This window comes from Equus quagga, chromosome 7, assembly GCF_021613505.1.
Source record: "Equus quagga isolate Etosha38 chromosome 7, UCLA_HA_Equagga_1.0, whole genome shotgun sequence".
NCBI classification, from domain to species: Eukaryota; Metazoa; Chordata; class Mammalia; order Perissodactyla; family Equidae; genus Equus; species Equus quagga.
The window spans coordinates 28,725,590-28,737,900 of NC_060273.1; positions in this window are offsets into that span (position 1 = coordinate 28,725,590).

The window sequence follows — 12,311 nt, forward strand, 5'->3', positions numbered from 1 at the left end:
AACTATCAAATAATACATTTCTGTTGTTTTAACCACTAACTGTGTGGTAATCTGTTACAACAGCAGTAGAATATTAATACAGACCTCAAAGAGGTCTTTTGTGTCTATTGACATCTACCATATTAGAAATTATGCTCAGAATATTTTAAAATTTAAAGTAAGAAAAATAACAAATTGTGTGTTAACATTAGTAAAATATTCTTCTGAAAAATACATATATTTTCCCCAAAAAATGTAGTGAGAAGGTAGCATTGTTTTACATTTTTGTAAATCTCTGTATTATCTGGCTTTATAGAAGAAAACTGGATTCTCATACATATTTCTGCATGCAGGCTTGAGATAAGTTGTTTTGTTTGATATGTGTAAAGAAAATCTAGGCTCACACAAACATGAGGTTGGAAAAGAGAGGGTATTTCAATAATCTTTGCAGATAGTTGTGGCTATTCTTCTTGGAATCTACAGCGAAATGCAACAAGAGGTCACTTTGAAAAGGTTAGATGCGATGTGGGATCTGAAACACACAAATGAACTTTTCATACTCTGTTGCTTTAAAACCCATTGATCCATCTTGACTTTGGATGGATCTTTTACTGGAACATGAGTTTGTTGCATGATGCTTTGGTCATTTGGAAGATGTTAGCTCACTGAGCTATGCAGGTCTTCCAAATGTTGACACACCTTATTACACAATATCAAAATAATGTGAGTTAATATCACCACCAATCTCATCAGAAAAGTCCAACTGACAGTCTTAGGAAGCTGGCAAGCTCACGGAGGCAGAAACTAGTTTCCCCAAATTCTAATAGCCACTTAAAAGCTTGAGTTTTATCATTGGGAACGAACGCTGTGAGTTGTTTCCTTTGAAGTTACAGACTCACTCTGTTCATTTTTGAGAAAATGTATGCCACGTCTTCTCTGTCAATTGTTCTTTCAAGTCAAAATGGTATTCCACAAAAAAGCAGCTCGTTCAGCTCACAACTCCAACAGTTTCACCTCGGCTTTCCTCAAGGCAAGCCCTGTACTTCAGAATGCACACTGCCCATTGGTCACTCAGAAGAGTAGAAAGAAGTGTAGTCAAGGGTTGAGAGTTAAGAAAATCCGTAATTTTTACTGCTTCATCAAGGACATTCTTAAGTGACATTGGCTTTTTTTTAACAGCGAGTACATGGGTAAAGAATGCAATGAGACTAGCACAGCTGATGCCACTGCTAAGGCACCATTGCTTTTGAATCATTGGTGCAAATGACAACTCAATGAAAATGGCAAATAAATCATAGTCATAAAGTTATGAAATAGTTGTCCTCATGGACATGCTGACAGTATCTCATGCACCCTCCGGGTTCCACGGATCACTCTTTGAGAACCTCTGATCTAGTGAACCATTTTCATTTTGCAGGTGAAGAAACTTGGACCTGGAGAGGGAATGACTGACTCCAGGCTTAAGCATTTTCTCACTGCGTGTCACAGGGTGGGTTTTCCAGGAAGCAGACTCCAAAATGGAGTTTAGTGTACAGGAAAGTCTAACATGGGGTTCATTGTGGATTCTATGGATTCTGGCTTCCCCATGTCACACAGTGGGACTGTGACCTAGCAGGTCCTCATTCCAGGTCCCCATTCCAAGTCCCCTGCTTGCCAGTCACTTTTCCTCTCTATTTTGCCTTTGCCCTGCACACAATGCCCTAACTCACAATACTGAGAAAAGCTCTGTGTGCTCCAGGCAGGCTCACTATTCAAGACTTCTTGCTGAAAGTTTCTTTGCACTGAAAATATTCTGCCCTGGAACTGACAGGCTATGGCTTGTGAACAGATCCATTCATGCAGAGGCTTAAGGATTTCATTTGACTCCACTTCAAAACCATTTCCTGCTTCCAAGGTGTCCCCCTGGGTTCCCTGGGACCTGGATAAATACTCTACTTGATTGCACAAAAGCCTTGGAGAATGACTCATTCCTCGACACAATAGGTGACTTAATCTGTAGGTCGTGGTTGAGTGACTGCAGCACTAGGCAACACAAGGCAGCCTGCAGAGTAATCTCCCAGGAGCCTCGAATCAGGCCAGAGGCTGACCCTGCTCAGTGCCAGATTATGGTCTCCACCCCCTGGTGCTCCCGGGCCCACGTTCTCAATCCATTTTACACAGCCACCAGATCAACCTTCCAAGATACTCCCAGGAGGTGGGTCCACCTCTGAAACTTTCTGCATCTCTTTGTAGTCCCCTGCATTGAATGCACATTGCCGCCCCTTTCTCGATGCCCTGCATCACCTTCTAACCTTTTACACGTACATTCTGCTCTGAAGAAACCTGCCCCTCTGGCTCCCTCCACCATGCTGCAGTCACACAGGCCTCAGTCACCATTCCCCGACCTAGAGACCATGCCTGTCTCCCAACGACCTTCTCAAAGGAGGTCCATCCTTCAAGGTCTATTTCAGATCACATCCTCCAGAAACCTCCACCTGCCCATTCCAGCCAGGTCATCTGGACCCTGTTCCAATTATGTACCCCACACAACTTAGGACTTCACCTTAGCTGTTCACCTTTGTCTCTTGTGTTGTGGTCAACTCAGGGCAATTCACTGAGGTGTGGCCATGTTGCAGGGTTTGGTCTAAGAGACACAGGGTTTGTGTCTAAGTGACACAGAGATGAACCAAGCCATTCATCTGTGCTGAAAGAACTGACATTGGAGCCCCACACACCGCAGCCATGCTCCAAAACAGGCTGTCACTCTCTTCAGAAGAGATCCCCTAAGGTGTGGCCCGGGAAGGGAGCAAAGGGCAGGAAATGCCCCAGCTTTGGAGCTCAGCCACTCGAGGGTACATCCATGCCCTTCCACCTGCCAGCCTCAAACTACTCACTGTCCAGCAGGCCTTAAACAGGTCTGGACACCTTCCTGTTTCAGCACTAAAAGGCAGGCATCTCCTCTACCTAGGAATAAACTTGCTGCTGAATGCAGAGGTAAATAATAAATACACTATGTGCCAGGCACTGTGCTGAGGCATTAAGTGGATGGACACACTTAATCTTCTTAACTCTCCGGAGCCGGTACACCTATTATCCCCATTATATAGATAAGAAAACTGAGTCTTGGGGAGGTAACGACTAGCCCAAGATCATACAGCCGATAAATAGGAGAGCCAAGGTTGAACTCAGGTGGGTCTTATTCCAGAGACCCAGCTCTCAGTAATAATTATTATTATACTTAAATAGCAGCTAATGTTTCTGAGCATAATACATATGGGCACTCTGCCAAGTGCATTGCATGGATTACCTCATTAACGCCCCCAAAACTCTATGAGATAGGGTTACTATACTCATTTTACAGATGAGAAATTGAGTCTTAGGTTAACTTGCTCAAGGTCTCACAGCTAAGAGGATTCAAACCCCAAGCACTGTAAGACCACCGACAAATGCATGATTCATATGCCACCTTCACCTCAGCTCTCCAGAAATCAGATGCTGGCATAGCTGCCCCCTTTAGTCAAATCACCACTGACCCAGGGTAACATCATGACCAGTGGCAGGATCTGAATTGGCTTCCAGCCTTGGCCATGGTTCATAGGAAATGGGCATCTTGCTCTGATGACTGTCCGTGTCTGTGGCTGATGGGCCACCTCCACAAAGCCAGACAGAGCCATGGGATGGTGTTCACAAAGCCCTGTTCTATAGGCTGAATGTCTGTCTATGTCCTCCCCAGATGCATATGTGGAAATCCTAATGCCCAATGTGAAGGTGTTAGGAGGCGGGGCCTTGGGGAGGTGACAAGGTCATGAGGGTGGAGCCCTCAGGAATGGGATTAGTGCCCTTATGAAAGAGGGTCCAGAGAACTCTCTGGCCCCTCTGCCATGTGAGGACACAAGGAGAGGTCTGCTACCTGGAAGAGGGCCCTCACTGACCGTGCTCCACCCTGATCTCAGCCTTCTTCCAGCCTCCAGAACTGTGAAAAATAGATCTGTGTTGTTTATAAGCCCCCCACTCTGTAGTATTCTGTTAGAGCAGCCCAAAAAGACTATGAGAATTTGCCGGCTGCCCCGCACCTCCCGGGCCCCTGGGCTCAGCAAGACCTCAGGGCAAGACACTAAGGTGTCAGACTTCCCTCCTTCAAGCCTCGGCTTGAAGTTCCCCCCAGAGGGAAGTTCTGTGTTGAGAGGCTGGGAGACCTTGGGCAAATCTCTCCCCTCTCCAGCCCTCTGCTCCTCTGTCTCTGAAATGAGGATTAAAGGAGGATGCACACACAGGCTTCTCCTTTTCAGAAGTTCCATCAACGGAGGCTATAATTGTCCACAGTTGTTGTTATCAGCTCTGTACCAAGCTACCTGGCAGACTGCTTCGTCTCCTCTGGGATCCAGGAGACCGACATCAAGGAGGACATAGATGGATTCAGTCCCTTCTGCCCAAGACCCAGCCCTTCCACACTGCCCTTTCCATCGCCTGCACCTTCAGACTGGGTTGCCGGTTAGAAAGCGTGCTCTTGGCTGCAGCCTCCCCTTCGTTCGTCTCTGGGGTAGGCTTTGAGGACCTCCTCTGGACATCATCCATTTGCAAAGTGGAGGCAGAGACTAATGCTCTGTTACAGTTTTTCTAAGTACTTCATTTATCCTTATGGAGAGCTAATACGGTATTTAAAAAGTTCATGTTGTAATGTGTATCACAAGTAGGAGGCCACAGCCCTCCCCAGCAGAGGCAGCACGCTGGGTGAAAGCAGGCCGTGGGGGGCCGGGATCCCGCAGACACCCTAGGAGATGGGTGGACAAGAAGGAAGCCCAGCTCTGGAACGAAGTGCTGATGAGAGCCGCTCAAGAACTTTCCCACTGAGAAGACCCCTGGGCTTCATTACATTAGCAACGTGGCCTCAAGGCCCTTCCATCCTCAGGAGAAATGCATTTCTTAGTGAATTATTCCACAGCCAGTATTTCTCAAAATTGCATTTTAATACCAGAAATGTTCCAAGCAGGGCAGAGAATGTAATCTCAAGGCCCGCGGTGGCATCCGGGTGAGTTCCTGGTGAGTTCCTGGTTTTGCTTTAGGGAGACAGGACAGGGGGCAGATGGGTTTGAGAGGAGGGGTATGAGGAACATTTCTCTCCTCTTTAAACATGCTCACATATTATTGCCTTCTTTTCGCCATAATCACTTATTCCAGGCAAAGCCTCATTACTTTACAAAAAAAAAAAAAGAGGAAAAACTAGAGCGCCCTAACAATAGTCAATAATTACTTTGCAAACGGGTCTATGGAGCAATCACACCCTTAGCTCAAGTGCCCTCTACTTCAGAGAGTTCGCTCTCTCTCCGTCTGGGTTAGGGATCAAAAGGAGCTCCTGGGGGCCTGAGTGACAGGCACCCAGGCTGTACACATGGGATTTAGAGAGGCGCTTCTTAGTGTGTCTAGTGTCAAACCAACTGTTGCTGCAATGACACCTCCCTGCGAGAAGGCAGGACGCTGAGGCAGAGTTCCAGAGGAAAAGAGGAAAAATCAGCCTTTGGAGAGAGCGTATTCAGCCAGCTGCCTCTAAGGATTTCCAGCCACACCAGATAGAGAAGGGCCTCCGAGCCATCTTTAGATTTACTCATCAGTTTGGAGTGACAGGCTGTGGCCATGGGAAGGTCACCCCACCCACGGTTAATATACCAAAGTGGGAAAACCTTCTGTGGTTCCCGTCAATCCCGATGAGAGGGCAGAAAGGCTCAGACCACCTTTGGTTGAGCACCTCCTCCACGTCAGCTCCTGTGCTGGGCGCTTCACTCATAGTATCTAGTAATCCACTCTGTATTTATTGACCCCATTTTACAGATGAGAAACGGAGGCTCATAAAAGTGAAGTCACCGCCCAACATCACACAACTGGTAAGCTGCAAAGCCAGGAGTAATACACAAACCCTAAGGCTTTGGCTGGTTCCAAGCGGACCATGTGGACCATGTCATATCTGCCACCATAACCACAATGACGAAAAGAGGGCAGGTGCTGGGTAGGGTGTCTGCATCCATTTAAAATTGTTTGTGGCTAATATGCCAATAATAGAGACCTGAAAAACAGTGCTTTGAAAGCAAGATTGAGATTTCCTTTTTTTTCTTATAAAATGTGTCTGGGCCCCATGGCCGAGTGGTTAAGTTCGTGCACTCCGCTGCAGGCGGCCCAGTGTTTCGTTGGTTCGAATCCTGGACGCGGACATGGCACTGCTCATCAAACCACACTGAGGCAGCGTCCCACATGCCACAACTAGAAGGACCCACAACGAAGAATATACAACAATGTACTGGGGGTCTTTGGGGAGAAAAAGGAAAAAATAAAATCTTTAAAATGTGTCTGAAGGAAGGCAGTCCATGGCCATTGTAGAAACTCCGTAAAATCATCAATGCCCAGCCTTCTTCAATATTTCTGTTCCAGTATCCTTAGTGAGTGGCTTTTATCCTCAAGTTCACCCCCATACATAGTCAGAAATGGCTGCAGGAGCTCCAGTCATCACATCCTTGTTTCAAGCAAAAAGAAAGAGGAATTTGGGGAGGGGATGCAAAAAGGCCCTTTAATGAGCTTTTTCACGTCCTCACCCAATGACTTCTGCTTCATTCTCATTGGCCACCTCATTGCAAAGGAGATTAAGGAATAGAGTTTTTAGGGGCCAGCCCCATGGCCGAGTGGTTAAAGTTCCACATGCTCCACTTTGGCAATCTGGGTTCATGGGTTCAAATCCCAGGCATGGACCTATCTCCACTCATCAGCCATCCCACATACAAAGTAGAGGAAGACTGGCACAGATGTTAGTTCAGGGCTAGTCTTCCTCAAGCAAAAAAAAAGAGGAAGATTTACAATGAATGTTAGCTCAGGGCAAATCTTCCTCACCAAAAAGAAATAGAGTTTTTAGCCAAGCAAGAACTACTTTCAAAAATATAGGCTTCTGTTACTGAGAAAGAAGAGATTAGACAATGGGTGGGCAAGCCACAATCACTATCCCGGCTCTTTACACACATTGTTTTGTTTAACTGGTCACAATGATCCTGCGAGATGGGTGCTATTACACTCATTTTGTAGTTAAGGCTAAGAAAGTTGTCTCTTGCCCAGTACAGCATAGCAAGTAAGTGGGCCTGACCCCAAAGGCAGGGGCTCAACCACAGCACCCAGGGCCCAGCACTGCAGCTCTCTGGCAAAGGCCTGGCGGTCAAGGGCAGGCCAGGAACAGGACGGGGGACTGTGCAATGATGGGGCAAGGATGCGTAATGGCGGGGAGGCGTCTGACCATGTGCATCTGACCATGGTTCTTCTAGGGACAGACAGGGGAGCAGAGAGCTGCCCCTCTTAAGATGATTCTTTAGGACACTAGTCCCCCCATCTTCCAATTTGCTAGCTTATCGCTTAATCAAATGCCCTTTCTCTGCCACCATCTTGCCTCTTGACGATTAGCTTCTGTCTTGCAGTGAGCAGATTGTGCCCTCCCTGGGGTAACAACAGTGTGAGGATAAAAGATAGAGGCAGGCAGCAGATCTACACCCTCTAAATGACCAGTGATGCATTTTACAGCTTTGGTAACTATTTGAAACTTCAAGTTGCAGTATATAATTTTTCATTGCTCTGTAATTAGAAGTGTATCTGATCAATATAAATAAGATAATGAGTCTACATACCGGCCACTAAGGCAGGTGCTTCATTATGATTGATTGATTTGGGTTGGTTGTCCTCCAGATCTGAGTAGGTGGGTAGAATGTGCTCAACCACTGGTAGAAAACGACCCCCGGAAGTCTCCCAAAATCCTCTGATCCTAGTTCCAGATATTCTTACCTCATTACTTCCTCAAAGCACGCCCTTCTTTTTAAAGAAGTCACCAATTAAAGATTCGCCTGGCATAGAGAGTCCAGAAGGCTAACTCTTCAGCTCTCTAATGTCCCCACCAGAGAAGAGGATCTCCACTGCACCCAGGGCCACCCTCCTTCTCATGATAAGCCCCTGCATTGAGGGGCTGGGGGTTCTGAGAGGGGCAGGGAGGGTGACTTTGGGGCTAAGGGCCCTGGGCAGCAAGGCTTCCAGAAGGGAAGGAGGAGCGACCACCAGCACGCTTGCTGCCCTCTGCAGCCACGGAGAAGCCTGAAGAACATGGCAGCCCTGAAGCCATCAATGTGCAAGGCTTCTTATTTTCCGCAACTGCACCTTCACCCACAGGGCTCCAATTCTAGAGTTAAATGGTATCCTAATAGTATCCTAATCCGGAGTTCATTCATATTCAGATTTCTGTGACCTCCTCAGGGATTCTGATTCAGTGGCTCTGAAGGGCCCTGGAATGCTCATTTTTAACAAGGAGGAAGTGACTTTATTGCAAATGAGGAAAACTGCCTTACCCTCTCTGGCAGCTCATTAAGACTTGTTCATTTTTCTTTTCTGCCTTTTCATGACCTCTAAGAGTAATCATGGTCAAGGCCATTCAGCAAACACTTACTGATGGGGAAGGCATTGAGATAGACCCAGTATGAGATCCATGGGCAGATGAAGGAACAGGCTGCCTCCCCAGCATCCAGGGCCCCAGCCCCAGGAGGAGAGGAAGGCCTGGAGCAGGCCCGCAGTGAGCAGGGAGGAGGTGGCAGCCGCATGCTGCTGCAGAGGGAAGAAGCGCCATTTCCTGTGGAAGAGGCCAGGATGGCTTCGCAGGAGACAGAATCTGAACTGCTCCCAGAAGGATGCAGAGAGTTTTGAAGTCAAGGGCAGGCGTGACGGGTCCTGGGTGACCCCGCACCACTGCTTCTGCTTCCAGCTGCTCTTGCGTCGAGTTGAAACTTACCTCTGTAAGCTCTTCTAAGGAGTCCCAGCTCCATCCAGCTTTCCTCCTGATGCAGTGACAGCTCTGCAACACCATCCCAGGGCCACCCAGTCTGGCTTCTCTGCTCTGCCGGAGGCTGGGAGCACAGATGGAGAAATCCTCCCAGCCCCTCATGGGGACCCTTGAGGCTGCCCTGCCTGCTGGCCCTTGATCAGCTCCCATTCCCCTTGGCCTCTGCTCTCAGCCTTCTGTCCTCTTAGGACTGTCCATAAATCCATCAGGGGGCAGCCCCGCTCACAACACTATATAGAAAGTGGTCCAGCCAGCTGGGCTGAGGGAATGCCGAGGATCACCTTCCAGCCTCCTGCTCCCATACCCCATCCCCCAAAACTAGCCCCCTTAGCTCCAGAGCTGGACTCTACCTTCCAGTGTTGTCTGCATGGCTCAGGAAGGCCTGTCTTATGATGGATGCAGCAAACCAATAGGACTTGGTGAACTCCAATCTGGGAAGATCCTCATCCCCACCACCAACCACCAGGTCCCACCCACCCTACCAACCTCACTCTTAGATGATCCCATCCATCACCATTTATAAGGAAAACACAGTACATTCCAGAAAGAAATGCCCTCCCTTTCATCCCCACCTCCCCAGCTGAGTAGTCTATCATGTGTCATAGTCCTGCTATAATTATTTGTACATTTATTTCTTCCCCCAACCCTAGGCTGTGGGCTTCCTGGAAGCAGGGACCATGTCACATTCATCCTAGAACACTCCTGGTACCTAACAGTGGACCTGCAACATGATGCAATAGGTGTCCAGTCGATATTTATTGAATAAATGAATAAATAAGCAAATGAATGAGAAGCAGATAATGTTTCTCTCTGTCGAAGGGAGCGATTACTTCTAAACTCTGTATCAGGAGAGCATCACAATTGCCATGGCCATTATGTGTCTGGGATTACCCGGATTCTCCTCCAGCTAGTCCAATCTTAACTATTGGTCAGAAAATTAAACACTTGTTTATCTAAGGGGAAAAGGCAGCATCGTCTGCATACAAAGAATCCGTGGGACAAGTCAGGTGTCTGATGAGTAATTTTCCCTGCTGTTTAATAAGACCCATGAGGTACGTCTGTTTCAATCACTTTGATCAGAACTAAAAACAACCTCAAACGTGCTGCCTAATGTAGCGTCTACCTGACAGGTGTGTGGGGAGTCGTTCTATTGTCTCGTTCCATTCCCGGAAGCGATTAATGAGAAGCACCATGACTGGCAGCATGAGACATGGCTTCTGGAAGGGGGGGAAGGAAGCGGATCAGAGCAAACAGACTCCACGGAGAAGCTGCATGATGGCAGCATGCGCAGAGCCCACGTGGACCCCATGACTAGAAGGAAAAGCGAGGGCCAAGGCCAGAGTCTTAGCTGGGGTCGTATCTGACCACAGGCCAGGTGCTCAGAACGAGACCTGCGCCATCGGGTCTGCTCTTGACACTCACGGCAAACTCAGCAGATTAATGCTAGAGAGCCAACTTGTCAAAATAAAGTAATTGGTGACAGAGCATATGTGGGAAGCAGTGTCTGTGTTATTCTGGAAAGAGAAACAGACTGAGACTCAGGAGGTGTGTGTTTGAATCCTGTCCCTGTCCCTTGCTAGCTCTTTGATCTAGAGACCTGCCTGAGCCTCAGTCTCTCCAGCTGTAAAATAGGGATGCCCAGTGTCACAGTAAAGTGCTGGGGACATTTACATGTTACACTGCACAGTGCCCAGCTTAGGGGCGGTTCTCGGAACACACTGGGTCTATCAGCCACTTGTTGCAGTAGTCACCCTAAGCCTTAGTTTAAAATGTAGTTTGACAATGATTTCTAAAAAATAATTTTGGGGGCTGAACAGCTAGGAAAAACTCAGTGTGTCTGTTCTGCAGAGCTGCATCATTAACCCTTGCTTCGGCAGCTTCTTGAGCAATGTCCTTTTGTCATGTGTCTGTGGGTGTGTGTTTGTCTGCACGTGTGTGCATGCTCACACTTGCACGTATGCATATGTATGCTGAATTCCTGGCCCTCTGGTGGTTGCTTGTGCTGTCAAAGACTGACAAAATCCTAACAAAAGCAGGACAATTGATAGGCAGTTTCTAGGGGTTCCATTCAGTCTGCCAGATGGAAATCATCTAAGTCCATCCACCCCTCATGGAGGATATAGTGTAATGTTTAAGGGCACAGACTATTTCCAAAAAGCCCGAGTTCAAATCTCTGCTCTGCCGCTCTACTTGTGTGACCTTGGGCAAGTTGCTTATCCACTGTGCCTCAGTTTCCACAGCTGCCAACTGGATGTAGTACTGAGCCCACCTCATAGGGTTGTTGTGAATGTTAAGTGTTTATCGCAGAGTCACAGCCTACGGGGAGCCTCCTGGTCCTAACGTGGCCAAGTTCTACTTTGCTTGGATGACTGTGGAAGCCACTGTCTATCCTTTCAATGTGCATTCTGGGGAGAGCAATTTTATCTAGCACTTGATGCATAATCAATACAGGTTTGGCAGATGAAAACGAATTAATCAGTAAATGCAAAGAATTGTGCCTGCTGCAATGGAGACCATTGAGAAGAGAAAAGTCCAGTCTATGTGTTAAATGTTTTAAAAGACAGGTGCAGTCTAAGAGTATTTGGTAAGGAGGAAGCTATTGGAAATTGATCCACTCTAGCTTTTGGCCATTCTCATGCTGAGCAGGGCCCAGCAGTTCATGGAGAGGGGAAAAGGGGCTGTCCTGGGAAGCCCGTTGGAAGCCCAGCCACAAGTTGGCTTTCCCATCACAGCCAAAACATGTCTACTTTCAAGAGGACCTCCACACCCCTGGGGCAGCCATTCCCCTCTGGCCACCCCCAGTGCAAAAGTCTGAAAATGTCTCCTTCCTCATCTTGTCAAAATCCCCCTCCTGCATGACTGGGAAGCTGTCAGGGTGATCTATAACCCCAGGCAGGCCTGGAATATGAGCTAAATTGCCTGAGTCACTAGCGATGATAGAGTCATTCTGCAGGAAATTGGAAATCAATTCTTGTCATCGCTGTACAGAACTCCTTTATCAAGAGTTCCAGCTCACCATGTAATGCAACCAAAAGGACTTAAAGGTTGATACGGCAACAACAATAAGAGAAAGGACTGTGCATGTGTGTGTTTATCTAAAAAGACATCAACATCCAAACACAGTGCCGAGACCCACCACGCTGGCAGGAGGCCTCAGCATCCAGTGGATGGAGATGTTGCATCCTAGGAAGGCTGAGGACTGAGCTGTGTCTCTACTACAGAGTCAGCTTGAAAATGAGTCTTTTCCTGGAGTCTGCTGCATGCTGTCCTCAATAAAGCACCTTTGCCTGAGCTGGGTTAGAGCGAAATGAAGGACAGCAATTCAACACTCCCCTTGGCAGAGCACCTGGACGTCCGCAAGGACCTGCTAGTGTGTTGTCCCAACGGACGGCACAGAGGGCTTTGGTTTGCTTTTGATTTTAAATGGCTTTGGCTTGCATTGTTTGATTGTTTTGTATTTTGAGAGGCAACAAAGCCATAAAGTTTCCCCAAAAGACCAGAGTTC